This window comes from Anomaloglossus baeobatrachus, chromosome 5, assembly GCF_048569485.1.
Source record: "Anomaloglossus baeobatrachus isolate aAnoBae1 chromosome 5, aAnoBae1.hap1, whole genome shotgun sequence".
Taxonomy (NCBI): Eukaryota; Metazoa; Chordata; class Amphibia; order Anura; family Aromobatidae; genus Anomaloglossus; species Anomaloglossus baeobatrachus.
The window spans coordinates 533661446-533675882 of record NC_134357.1 but is presented as its reverse complement, the minus strand read 5'-3'; the positions used below and the strand labels follow the sequence as shown (position 1 = coordinate 533675882).

General features: G+C 52.1%; 2 protein-coding genes across 2 annotated transcripts in view; one reads left to right on the top strand and one right to left on the bottom strand.

The window, feature by feature from the left end:
• LOC142312921 (uncharacterized) overlaps window positions 1-14437 on the bottom strand; it is a 77273-nt gene that overhangs the window by 43329 nt on the left and 19507 nt on the right. The window lies entirely within an intron of this gene.
• The window catches only part of LOC142312920 (uncharacterized), a 183777-nt gene continuing 181863 nt past the window's right edge, over window positions 12524-14437 (top strand). Inside the window, exon 1 of the mRNA XM_075351909.1 lies at window positions 12524-12605. The gene's annotated coding sequence lies outside the window, so the exon portion shown is untranslated. The remainder of the gene's footprint in view (window positions 12606-14437) is intronic.

Below are 14437 nucleotides of genomic sequence, written 5' to 3'. Positions count from 1 at the left end.
TTAGCAGGGGTTTGCAGGGTGCAGTGTTGCGGTGCGGCGCAGCGCGGTGCCGGATGGCACAGGTGTACTCACTCAGACACAGATTGACAGAGTCTCTGGTAAACCATACGGCTGGATGGACGGGGTCCGCAGCCAGCTGCAGTGTTCTCCCTGGATGGGTTGATGGTGGCTGTCGTTTCCCTGCATCTGTGTTTTGCATCTTGACTCCAATGCCTGGGCACCGGTAGTCCGCTCCCCGGCGTATACGTGTCGGAGGAGCCCGTTGGCCGCAGACGCTGGCCCTGTGGATCTCTGGCCCTTGGCGGTGGCACTTATCCGGAATGGTTGGGCTGTTGCCTTCAATCGGGTCTTGGTTGAGAATGAACCCCTGAGGTCCAGACCGCAATCAGCAAATTTGACTAAAGGGCGGCTTCTAGCCTAGTCGGGGTCTGAGTACCCTGCCTGGTGCTTGGCTCCAATCGGCTCCCCGGTTCGGTACCCGGCGGGCCACCATCCGACCCCGGTCCTACGGTTCCGCTGACTGTCACCAACTCCTGCAGACGGCCACCACCGTCTGCCGACCTTGCTGGAAGTGCCTGGGCTCCAACCCAGACACCAACAGTTTCACTCCTCACTCTCTACTGTCCACAACTGGACTCCTCACTGACTAACTGTGTTTTTCCCGCCTCCAGGCCTGTGAACTCCTCGGAGGGCAGGGTCAACCACCTGGCTCCACCCCACCTAGTGTGGACATCAACCCTGGAGGGTTGCAACAAGGATTTTGATGTGTGACTGGTGTGACCTATCCAGGAAGGGGGTGGTGATGTTGTGTCTGACAACCTGGCTAGTCCAGGGCATCACACATGTCCAGTCAAATTATTTGTGTATCGCAATGTATAAGACTCATATGTGTAAATCTACATGCATATTCCATCTTACATATTGTTATATGGAGGACTAAACACCCCCACATATGCAGATTTGGTAATCGCCCCCCATTCCGGAGCATTGGGGACTTTATCTCTCAGTATTTTCACTGCGGTCAACGGTCACATGACGGGGCGAATATCGGCGTGCGTGTCAGGCTGGAATGCAGGCTGAGCTTCTGTTTTAATTGGCCTGCTGGGAACACATGATCGTAACTCCCAAGGAAACAGGAAGAGGGGAACGACATCCTACGTGGTGTTATAGAGGCAATGCACAGGAGAGCCTAGCATCACTTTAGCCATTGGAAGGGATCCGATATCACATAAGTGTGGATGAATATTATATTTTGTCTAGTACTTCATTATACCGTACAAACCAAAAGTTTGGACACACCTTCTCATCCAAAGAGTTTTCTTTATTTTCAGGACTCTGAAAATTGTAGATTGACATTGAAGGCATCAAAACTATGAATTAAAACATGTGGAATGAAATACTTAAAAAAGTGTGAAACAACTGAAAATATGTCTTATATTCTATGTTCTTCAAAGTAGCCACCTTTTGCTTTCATTACTACTTTGCACACTCTTGGCGAGCTTCAAGACGTAGTCACCGGAAATGGTTTTCCAACAGTCTTGAAGGAGTTCCCAGAGATGCGTAGCACTTGTTGGCCCTTTTGCCTTCACTCTGCGGTCCAGCTCATCCCAAACCATCTCGATTGGGTTCAGGTCTGGTGAGTGTGGAGAACAGGTCATCTGGCGTAGCACCCCATCACTCTCCTTCTTAGTCAAATAGCCCTTACACTGCCAGGAGGTGTGTTTAGGGTCATTGTCCTGTTGAAAAATAAATGATGGTCCAACTAAACGCAAACCGGATGGAATAGCACGCCGCTGCAAGATGCTGTGGTAGGCATGCTGGTTCAGTATGCCTTCAATTTTGAATAAATCCCCAACAGTGTCACCAGCAAAACACTCCCACACCATCACACCTCCTCCTCCATGCTTCATAGTGGGAACCAGCCATGTAGAGTCCGTCCGTTCACCTTTTCTACAAAGACACGGTGGTTGGATCCAAAGATCTCAAATTTGGACTCATCAGACCAAACCACAGATTTCCACTGGTCTAATGTCCATCCCTTGTGTTCTTTAGCCCAAACAAGTCTTTCTGCTTGTTGCCTGTCCTTAGCAGTGGTTTCCTAGCAGCTATTTTACCATGAAGGCCTGCTGCACAACGTTTCCTCTTAACAGTTGTTCTAGAGATGAGAAGGTGTGTCCAAACTTTTGGTGCTGTACTGAATATGCAAACAGAGAACGAAAAAGTCTTTATATTTGCCCAAAAAACATCACATCTCCAAATCAGAATTGATTGGAAAAAAGCACTGGTATCAAGGTATAGAAAGAATATGTTTTTAATAAATATCAAAAAAGGTGCAGGGAGATGGAAAATACATGTAATAAATATAATAAATAACCAGGAAAAACGACAGATGAGGATGAAAGAGCTCCACACATCTACCCAGATAGTACAGCCATATAGAGCTCAGGTATGTTATTGCCAGCAAGTGAATATATAGTGTGTCCACCCATATCCTGTCCACCGTCATTAACTTGAGAACAGCGGCAGCTATAGGCATAGAAGTCATGTCTAGGAATAGCAAAGTAGCCAAGCGCTACGCAATGAAACCACCTATAGCGCCACCTGGTGGAAAACAACGGAGTTAGCATTTTTATTTCGAAAACGGAACGAGATAGAGAAAAAAAGTGAATTACAAAGTTGTAGGGTATCATCAATTCAATACGAATCGACACCTTGCATACAGAAATGCTATGATATGGGTGGACACACTGTATATTACAAAGTACAAAGGACATTCACCCAGATGGTAACCCCACAGTGCCTCCCAACAGGGATGTTACTAATAGTCAAATAGGGACCAAACTGGGGGGGGGGGAAACCTAAATCCAATGTCATGGTACATCACATTATATGAGCAATACCACCATATCCAGAGCTTACCAAGTAGTAACCAAGGCCAGGGTAGGTGTGGGGAAGGAAAGTCCCTACACGTGTTTTGCGGGTTACCGCTTCCTCGGGGGACCGTGGAAATAAAGTGCAGGGTGCTGGGTTTATATGCCTGGTCAGATCAAGACAAATCTGCATCACCTGGCATGCTACATGGGTGACAGGAGCGCATAGTATCAGCAAACGCGGCTATTCCAGTGTTTTCTCCATGTATATTTTATGCAGTGTTTGTTTCTTGCACAAAAAGGCCTTTCAGGGGTGGAGGGACGCATGGCCAATCAATTCATTGTATAATGTAACTGTGGTGCCCTGGGCAAGCCAGGTCATCACAAAACAACACCAACACACCCCACACTCCCGGTCAGGCACACCAAAGTCAAACAAAAACCCTTGTTGCCTTCCTACAGGGGCTGATGTCCACACCAGGGGGTGGAGCCAGGCGGTTGGTCTCCGCCCACCAAGGAGTTCACAGTCCTGGAGGCGGGAAAACAGTCAGTTAAGCTTTGGAGGAGAAAATGAGAGCAAGTGAAGTGCTAGTAGAGCAGACTGAAGTCGGTCCGGGTGTGTGGCCCGGACGGAGCAGCAAGGTTGGCAGACGGTGGTAACCGTCTGCAGGAGTGGCCTATTGCAGCTAGCCGTAAGGACCGTGGACGGGCGGTGGCCCGGCGGTACCGGACCGGTATGCAAAGAGAAGCCAGCACCATCCGGCAGGGGCTTACGGACCCTGACAAGGCTAGGAGTCGCCGTGAATTTGTCAAATCCGTTAGCGAAGGGAACCTCCTGGGTTTCCCAGCAGCCAAGTCCCGACAGAAGGCAACAGTCCAACCGAGAGAGGGAAATACAGCCACTGCCAAGGCTACCATTCCCAGGGCCAGAGCCTGCGGGCAAAATGGGCTCCTCCAGCCCATATCAAAGCTGGGGAGCAGGTTACCGGTGGGAACCCATTGGAACCAAACAGTACACAGGTGCAGGAAAAGGCAGTCACCATCAACCTGCCGGGAGCCGAAAACACCGCAGCCGTCTGTGGGACCCGTCCATCTAGCCGTGTGTTTTACCAAGAACTGTGTCTTCATCATTGGCTGAGTGAGTACCACCGTGCCGTGCGGCACATCGCTGCCCCCGTGACCCTGCACCTCACCAGGCCCCGTAACCCGCCTGCCCTCCATCCCCTACCCCTCATCGGGCCCCAGGACAACCAACCCCCTACCCACGGAGGGGAGAATCAACATCCAAGCTGCTCCCTGTCATCGCTCCCGGGATCCCCGTCCAGAGCAGCGGTGGTGTCACAACCTCACCACAACCGTGGGTGGCGTCACGGACAATATCGAATCCCCACAATCAACCCCCCTTTTCACTCACGGGCGAGGAGCGCCGCTCGAGGCCCCGGGATCCGGCCCACCGCTCGAGCCACCACCGAGCAGCAGTAGCAGCAGCAGCCGGACCTGAACAGTGGGTGAGCGCAGCGCACCTCCTCCGCCCGCGACAACTTAGCGTCACGAACAGGATCTTACCGCTCTGCCATCTGGTAGAGGTGCGCCTTGTGACCGCCGGAGGTGTCCGGCCGAAAATTTGGAGAAGCCACCATCTTGGGCGCGAAACATTCCCGCTCGAGCGTCTCCTCGAGCAGTGGAGGCGCGAAGGCCTAAACCCCGTCCCTGTAGAGGAGGAGCCGGAAAGAGACTAAGGGGGACGGAAACAAGATGTCTGCGCCCGACGGAGCCGCTGGAGGAGCAGCGGCCGCAGCCGCAGCGGCACCCGTCGATGGGAACGGGCCCGCCCAGGTCCCGGCCGCGCTGGCGGGGGGGCGCCGCGGCCCCAGCTCTCGCTCAGGTGATGCCGTTCTCCTTGCCCTATGTGCCCGGGGCTGCCTGGCTGCCGCAGTACGATGGGAAACCTGACGCCTTGCAGGTCTTCCGGAAGAAGCTTAGTCCGCTACTAGAACTGTACCCCCTGACTGATAAGCAACGTGCAGCGCTAGTGCTAGGGCAGCTAACCAGCGAGGCTGAGCAGGAAGCGGAGACCTGGGCCGAGGGGGACCGGTCCTCTGTAGCCACCTTCTTTGAGAAGCTGCACACTGCCTTTGAGACCCGTACTGAAGCCGAGTTGCGGATGCAGTTTTACCAATGCCGGCAACGGCCTATGGACAGTTTTCGTGACTATGCCCTGCGCCTGCAAACTGCCCTCCGCACACTAAAGCGGATGGACACCATCAACAGTACGGACAGCATCAAAATGTTAAGCGAGCAGTTCGTGCAGGGGATGAGGTCCTTGGAGGACCGCAAACAACTTCGGCTGTGGGCCCTGGAACACCCTGATGTGGACTTTGCGGTGTTAAAGGAACGGGCCATTAAAGCTCTGCAACCCCCAGCATCGGAAGTCCCTGAGCCAGCCCCATGGCCAGCTGAGACGGCCCCTGTCTTGGTAACCCCTGCCCTGCCAGCATCTCCAGTACCTACAGCCCCAAGCGGAACGATGGAAAAACTGGCTGCCCAGGTCCGCCGCATGGATGGAGACCTCACCAAGATCCTCGCCGCACTTCAGCCTCCGACCAGATCCCAGCCCCCGGTGAAGATGCAGCTCGCTGACTGCCATGAGGACGTCCCCTGGATGCAGCGGAGAAGGGCCAATGACTCACGGTATGGACCCCCGATTTCTTACAGGTGCAGAAAACCCGGCCACTACTCCCGACGGTGTCCGTTAAACGAGCAACCCCTGGGGCCACGGGCCAATCCTCAGGAGTAGAACCCCATGGCCCCCCAGACTGGCGGGACCAGTACATCGGGGCCCGGCCCATCATCCCCGTGGCAGTGGACGGCATACCGGTGATGGCTCTCCTGAACACTAGATCTCAGGTAACCACCATACCATACACACTGTATCAACGGTATTGGGGGAAGGACGAACTCACTCCCCCCGATGGTAGCATGACACTGATTGCCGCTGACGGGCTCCCATTGACCCAAGTGGGGTACAAACAGGTGGCTATGACTGTGGGACGAGCTGAACTGCAACACCAGGGAATGATCGTGATAATGAATGAACCCAGTGATCATGACCCGAAAGTGGTGCTAGGGACCAATGTGATGGAGCACTGCATGAGTGATGTGCTGACCCTACTGCAGCAGCTGGCCGCCACAGCGGCATGGAGCCGACAAAGAGCGGTGCAGCGTGAGATCAAGGCCCTGATGTATCGCCAGCATGTGAACTCGACAGGAGGAGAGATTGGGGGAGTGAGAGTGATGGATGTGGCCCCTTTGATTGTTCCTCCCAGGAGTGAGATGATGATTTGGTGTAGGGAAGCGGTAGGTCCCCAAGGGCGGGACTATCCTGCCATGGTAGAGCCCATACCCTCTGAACACTGGCCCACCGTGATGGCTGCCAGAGGGGTGGTAGACGTCAAGAAAGGGAGAGTGCCTGTGAGGGTGCTGAACTGTGGGGAAGAAGAGGTTTGGCTTCCCCGGTACGCTACCCTTGCCAAACTGCTCACTCTAGATCCCCACACCATCCATGAGGCCGTTCCCCCGATCCCACCGCCTACTGCCAGTCCTCATCCATCCTTAGGAGAGTTAGATGAGTGGTGCCGAGAGCTACACGTGGGCACTGACGATACCCCCACACACCACAAGGAAGGGGTATACCGGGTGGTACGAGAATATGAGCGAGTTTTTAGTAAACACCCTCTGGATTTTGGACAGATTAAAGGGGTCCAACACCACATCCCCACCGGGGAACACCCCCCTATTAAAGAGAGGTATAGGCCTATTCCTCCTGCACACTACCAATGCGCCAAAGACATGTTGAGGAACATGAAGGAGACAGGCGTTATTAGGGACAGCTGTAGTCCCTGGGCTGCCCCGTTGGTGCTGGTTAAGAAGAAGGACGGCACCATGCGGATGTGTGTGGATTACCGGAAGATTAACCAAATAACGCATAAGGATGCTTACTTTCTGCCCCGTATTGAAGAGTCCCTAGCCGCGCTGAGAACCGCGAACTACTTCTCTACCCTTGACCTCACCAGCGGGTACTGGCAGGTGGCCGTGGCGCCCGAGGACCGAGAGAAAACTGCCTTCACCACTCCTATGGGACTCTGTCAATTCAACAGTATGCCGTTCGGGCCGTGCAACGCTCCTGGAACCTTCCAGCGGCTGATGGAATGTTGTCTGGGACACCTAAACTTCGAGACCGTCTTGCTGTACTTAGATGATGTGATTGTGTACTCGCAGACGTACGAGGCTCACCTTGAGCACCTGTCCGAGGTGTTCGCGTCCCTTGCCAAGTATGGGATGAAGTTGAAGCCCTTCAAGTGTCATCTGCTGAAGCCCAGAGTGCAGTACCTTGGGCATGTGGTGGGTGCCGAAGGTGTCTCCCCCGACCCCGAGAAGATCACTGCCATCCAAGACTGGCCGAGACCAACCACGTTGAGGGAAGTAAGGCAGTTTCTGGGTCTGGTGGGGTACTACCGTCGCTTCATCAAGGGGTACACGAAGATGGCTGCCCCCATGCAAGACCTTCTCGTGGGACAGACCAAAGGTGGTAGACCCCTCGGAGCCCCACTGGTGTGGGAAGAAAGGCATGAGGAATCCTTCCGCCAGCTGAAAGCGGCCTTGACCGCAGAGGAGATCCTAGCGTACCCTGATTACAGCCACCCATTCATCCTCTACACCGATGCTAGCAATGTGGGCTTGGGGGCAGTCCTATCCCAGGTCCAAGACGGGAAGGAAAAGGTGATCGCTTATGCTAGCCGAAAGCTCCGACCGACTGAAAGGAACCCTGAGAACTACAGCTCTTTCAAGTTTGAGCTCCTGGCACTGGTGTGGGCTATCACTGAGCGGTTCCGCCATTACCTGGCAGCAGCGAAATTCACCGCTTTCACGGATAATAATCCGCTGACCCACCTGGACACAGCCAAGCTGGGCGCGTTGGAGCAGCGCTGGGTGGCCAGGCTAGCCAACTACAATTTCACCATCAAATACAGGGCCGGCTGTGCCAATGTTAATGCTGATGCACTCTCTCGGATGCCCTACCTGTCGGAAGAAGGGTCCGAGGATGACGACCTCGAAGAGATTGAGTTGCCTGCATTTCATCAGCCGCCAACTGAGAAGGTGCATGTCCATCAACAACGGGTGAACCTGGACCCGCTGCCCAGTCAGGAGTGGCAGAAAGCTCAAGACCAGGCACCCGCTGTCCGCCTAGTCAAGATCCTGGTGGAACAAGGCGCTGCTGGGATAGACCCTGCCGGTCCGGACGAAGCCCAACACCTGTGGCGAGAACAGACCCGGCAGTACCTACACCAGGGGAAGTTGTATCGTGAGCTGATTAACCCAAAAACCCATGAGAAGATCCGCCAATTGGTGATTCCCCAAGCTAGCGTGCCCACCGTCCTGCAAGCATACCATGATGGTGCTGGGCACTTCGGGTGGAAGAAACTAGAGATGCTGTTGAGAGAGCAGTTCTATTGGAGTGGAATGCGGGAATCTGTAGAGGCCTGGTGCCGGGAATGTGGCCCTTGCGCGCTGAGGAGGAAAGATGAGGCCAGCCAAAAGGCGCCCCTACACCCGATCATTACGCATCAACCGCTGGAGCTGGTTGCCCTGGACCATGTAAAGCTCAGCCCCAGCCGAAGTGGGTACACCTACGCTCTGACCATTGTTGACCACTATTCAAGATTCATGGTGGTTGTCCCTGTCAAGGACCTAACCGGCCGTACTGCCGCTAGAGCGTTCCAGGCTTATTTCTGCCGACCACATGGGTACCCTGAGAAGGTGCTCACTGACCAAGGCCCGGCCTTTGAAGCGGAGGTATTCCAAGAATTTTGCCAGTTGTACGGCTGCAAGAAAATCCGGACCACGCTTTACCATGCCCAAACCAACGGCATGTGTGAAAAGATGAACCACCTGGTCCTGGGCCTCCTTAAGACGTTGCCGCTAGAAGAGCGGAACCTGTGGCCGGAGAAGCTACCTGACCTGGTCGATATGTATAACAATATCCCCTCCAGCTCAACGAAGTGTACCCCAGCATATCTGATGAGAGTTCGCCCTGGCCGGCTGCCAGTGGATTTGGAAATGGGGTTGGAAGCCCCGGAAGCACTTTCCTCGACAGCTGAATGGGACACTTGGCGGAGGGAGCAGTACCGACAGGTCCAGGAATATGTTAAAATGAACTTGAGCCGAAGTCGGGAACAACAAGAGCAGCGCTTCAACCAGAAGGCGTCTGCTGGTCCCTTCCAGCCTGGAGATGTAGTGCTGAAGCGGAAAAGAAGAACCCACAAGCTGGATGATCAATGGGAACAAACCCCGTATGTCATACAGCCCACAGGATGGGAGAATGGGAAGGCTTATCAGATCAGCCGTGACCAGGGAGGAACTCTGGCCACGGTTTCCCGGGACCATCTAAAGAGGTGCTTACCAGCATTGAGGGTAGCGGCTGAAGCTCCGGTTCCCAGAGCGGCGGAGAAAGCAAAAGAGGTAATCCACACCATGATGGGTGATTTTCCAGCAGACTGGCCCACACAGAACGGCGCGGTGATTCTTCCAATGATACTGTTCCCACAACCCGTGGATGAGGAAGTGATGGAAGTGGTCAACCGTGAGCCAGTGCCCAGGGATGAACCTGTACCCAGCTCCCCTATGCCTCCGCCTGCCCCACACGATAGCGGGGAAGAGGAACTGATTGTTCCCTCTCCCCCGCTGCCTGTCACCACTGATACCGGACCCCGGAGGTCCACTCGTCCCAACCTAGGTAGACCCCCACTTAGGTACAGGGAAACTACTATTTAGAGGGGGGAAACTTTGTGTGTTGAAAGTACCGTTTGCAAGTTTGAAAATTATAAGAATGATAAGCTAATTGAAGAAGAAGTTACCTGATTTACTGCTGATTGAACCGGTCGTTGACGGCAACTGGTCCCCGTTGGGACCCCTTACCACAAATGCGTAGAAACTACTACGGAAAAGCCCGAGAACTAGCAGGGCAACCACAAACTTGTGGCATGTAAATAAAAATATGTTGTTGGCTTTACCGTGACCGCCTCCGGAGAGGCAGATTGGAGGAAGGGCCCGCAGTGGAGCAGGCTGGGGCCCAGCCACCTTCGGAACCGGTGGCGATCCTCTGGAGGGGTTCAGGGGTTCCCCATGGACGTGGGTCCCCTGAAAAGGACAGAACCCGCTCGGTTAACTTGTGCTGGACTGGGGTCAAGGGGTGCTGCCCGTTTGCTTAGGGGCAGCATCAGGGCCAGGTTACTTGGGTGGGAGAGAGCGGAAGCCGTTACCGTTTGCAACGTTTAAGTAAATATGCCTCCCGGTGTGGGAAGAAGTTATTATAATTGTAATGTGTTTACCGTTTTATCTCTTTTTCAGTTGTGAAAATAAAACCGGTGATGGACGGGCAGCCCGCGGACGGTCTGCATTTTACTAAGGGGGAATGTGGCGCCCTGGGCAAGCCAGGTCGTCACAAAACAACACCAACACACCCCACACTCCCGGTCAGGCACACCAAAGTCAAACAAAAACCCTTGTTGCCTTCCTACAGGGGCTGATGTCCACACCAGGGGGTGGAGCCAGGCGGTTAGTCTCCGCCCACCGAGGAGTTCACAGTCCTGGAGGCGGGAAAACAGTCAGTTAAGCTTTGAAGGAGAAAGTGAGACCAAGTGAAGTGCTAGTAGAGCAGACTGAAGTCGGTCCGGGTGTGTGGCCCGGACGGAGCAGCAAGGTTGGCAGACGGTGGTGACCGTCTGCAGGAGTGGCCTATTGGAGCTAGCCGTAAGGACCGTGGACGGGCGGTGGCCCGGCGGTACCGGACCGGTATGCAAAGAGAAGCCAGCACCATCCGGCAGGGGCTTACGGACCCTGACAAGGCTAGGAGTCGCCGTGAATTTGTCAAATCCGTTAGCGAAGGGAACCTCCTGGGTTTCCCAGCAGCCAAGTCCCGACAGAAGGCAACAGTCCAACCAAGAGAGGGAAACACAGCCACTGCCAAGGCTACCGTTCCCAGGGCCAGAGCCTGCGGGCAAAAGGGGCTCCTCCAGCCCATTTCCAAGCTGGGGAGCAGGTTATCGGTGGGAACCCATTTGAACCAAACAGTACACAGGTGCAGGAAAAGGCAGTCACCATCAACTTGCCGGGAGCCGAAAACACTGCAGCCGTCTGTGGGACCCGTCCATCTAGCCGTGTGTTTTACCAAGAACTGTGTCTTCATCATTGGCTGAGTGAGTACCACCGTGCCGTGCTGCACAGCGCTGCCCCCGCGACCCTGCACCTCACCATGCCCCGTAACCCGCCTGCCCTCCATCCCCTACCCCTCATTGTGCCCCGTGACAACCAACCCCCTACCCACGGAGGGGAGAACCAACATAAAAGCTGCTCCCTGTCATCGCTCCCGGGATCCCCATCCAAAGCAGCGGTGGTGTCACAACCTCACCACAACCGTGGGTGGCGTCACGGACAATATCCAATCCCCACAATCAACCCCCCTTTTCACTCACGGGCAAGGAGCGCCGCTCGAGGCCCCGGGATCCGGCCCACTGCTCGAGCCACCACCGAGCAGCAGTAGCAGCAGCAGCCGGACCCGAGCAGTGGGTGAGCGCAGCGCACCTCCTCCGCCCGCGACATAAGTACTTCCAATCTGTTGTGATGTTAATCATTGTGTAATTAGCGGCATTGGTTCGCTGTGTTATTTCATACAGATAGTTTTATAATTGTTCAGCCAGATGATGGATTTCCTGTTGCTAAACGAGCGTAACATGATGGGATGATTCATCTGGGGTGATGGAAGGTGGTGTGGCATATAAGATGGCGGTATCGGCTATTACCATTACTATACAATATGTCAGCTTGTGTTGAGGATTTACAAATAATAGGTAAGCCGATCCAGCCATAGAATTGTGACCTGTGGCCATATACCATTACCCAGGATGAAAATAGACCTTCTTGTCCCAGTATGTGTCAAACTGAAGTAGCAGGACAATAGATGGTGTTCCATATATTAATGTTTACTGTCTTATATGATATTTCTAACTAATACATGTTACAATGGATAGGAATGATATTTTAGACCTTGGAACCATGTGCCCCCCAGGTGGCTCTCTTGTTTGATATTGTTAATTGAATAAATTTATTGAAAATAAAATAAGATTTCATAGTAAATTGTATCGATTCCCTTCATTCTTGGTCGGTACTCCGGTGCCAAGTTTTGGTAGTTCAGTGTAACTGAAGTGTATATAAATATTGGACTTAGGTAATTAATTGCTGGGTTTATATGCCTGGTCAGATCAAGACAAATCTGCATCACCTGGCATGCTACATGGGTCACAGGAGCGCATAGTATCAGCAAACGCGGCTATTCCAGTGTTTGCTCCATGTATATTTTATGCAGTGTTTGTTTCTTGCACAAAAAGGCCTTTTTGTGACTATTTTGGGGATGTACTTTTACATCGCCATTAGAAGATCTTTGTACTAAATGAAGTTTATACATTTAGGAGCTTTATCTTCTTGCCCTTACATTTGCCAGTTTCTGATATGGTATCTGCAGCGCTCACTTCCTGGTTCCCCTTGTGGTGTCTTCTGGGTACGATGATGTCAGAGGGAGTGTTCTCCCCAAACCAGGAAACCCTGGAATAGCCGCGTTTGCTGATACTATGTGCTTTGGAGATCGCCAGAGCATGAATGTGATGATTGTTTGCTTTTGAGGTACCTGTTAAACTTGCACTAGGGTGTACTAATCTGAGGTGATGGCCTTTATACACATGACACATTAGATGTTTGTATCCTCACTTGAGGCAACCCGCTGTATCATACCCTTAAGGTGGCTTTACACACTGAAACATCGCAAACGACATCGCTGTAACGTCACCGGTTTTGTGACGTTACAGCGACCTCCCCAGCGACATTGCAGTGTGTGAAACACATCAGCGACCTGGCCCCTGCTGTGAAGTTGCTGATGGCTACAAATCGTTCAGGACCATTCTTTGGTCCTTTGTTTCCCGCTGTGCAGCATGATCGCTAGAAAGTCTCAGTGTGTAAAAGGACTTTACAGCGACTTCGTTAGCGACTTCCCTTTCAAAAAGCTGCTTTACAACGTCCCCAATGACTAGCTAGGTCGTTCTGCAGGTCCGTATCGCTGTTGCGTCGTTGGCCAGGTCTGCCTGTTTGACAGCTCACCAGAGACTCACCAGAGACTTTGTAGCAATCCCGGCCAGGTTGGGATCGCTAGAAAGTCTCAGTCTTTAAAGGGGCCTTTAGAGTCACTATTTGATGTAGAGTGGTCTCTTGTGAGGTAAATATGGGATATCAGCCTATTTAGTCTTAGCAGCCATGTATTGTATTCAGGAGCTGACAGGATTGCTTTGACTTTGCAGGTGAAAGCGGTATGTACCTTGGACTAACAGCACTATCCTTTGAGGGGCAACAACTAACATAAGACTAACCTCAAGACTAACCATTTGTTACCTCTGCTTCAGTCCATGAAATTTGTATTATAATTATTAATTCTTGTCATAACACATTGGACCACCTGCAACTAACTTATTGATTTTATACAAAGTTGGAGGATACTACATGTTGAAAAAGTCATTCATGCTATACACCATGTTATGTTATTCAATTTATTCTACAAACGACCCATGAGGAACCTCCCGTTGAGAGGAGAAACGCGTCGGGTCGGTTAGCAGTACATGGGTTGTTAGATGAGCGACCCTATGGTTTATGGTGTAATAAGCAGCTATGACATCAATACCCTTGTTTTTATCTGAGGATATAGACTTTGGATGTTCCTTAGATGCTTGACTATAGGACTATTGACTACCGGCCGGATTAGGGGTTGTCCTGACTGCTATATTCACATTTCGGGGAAACTATCCCCTTCTCTGTCAGAGGTCCCCCTTAATAGTACTATCCAATGACTGATATTTGGCTCCTCTAGAGTCACAAACATGAGGGGTAACGCTGATAATATATCTCAATCATATGTGATATCTTCTTGGAAGGGGGTTTCATATTGTCTTTTGTGTCTACAGTACATCTACCTGAGTATAGATCTTGTTTTTTAAGTGTTCGGTAAGCTTTGTCTTACTTTTAAAGATATTGAATAAGGCCCTGTGCGCACACTGTGGTTTTTACCGTGGTTTTGCTGCAGAAAATGTTCATAAGCTTGCTGCAGTCCTTCCCCAGCAAAACCTATGGTAAAAAAAATGCTGTGTGCACACTGCGGTTTTTTCACTTTTCTGCGAAAATTCCACTACGAAAAAGAATTACATGTCACTACTTTTCCGCAGGTACCTGTGGTATTTTAACCCATTGACTGTAATGTAATCATGAAATACCGCAGGGAATAACGCGGGTAGCAAATTATGTGCGTTTCATTGCGTTATTCCCGCAGTATTTCGCGTTTTGCAAGGAAGTGATGTCACTAGAAGAGGAATATGAAATTGATCAGACAATAAACACACACATATCACAATCACACTCACATACATATATCATACACAGAAATCAGGCAACATACATTCAGAGGACTGGTATTT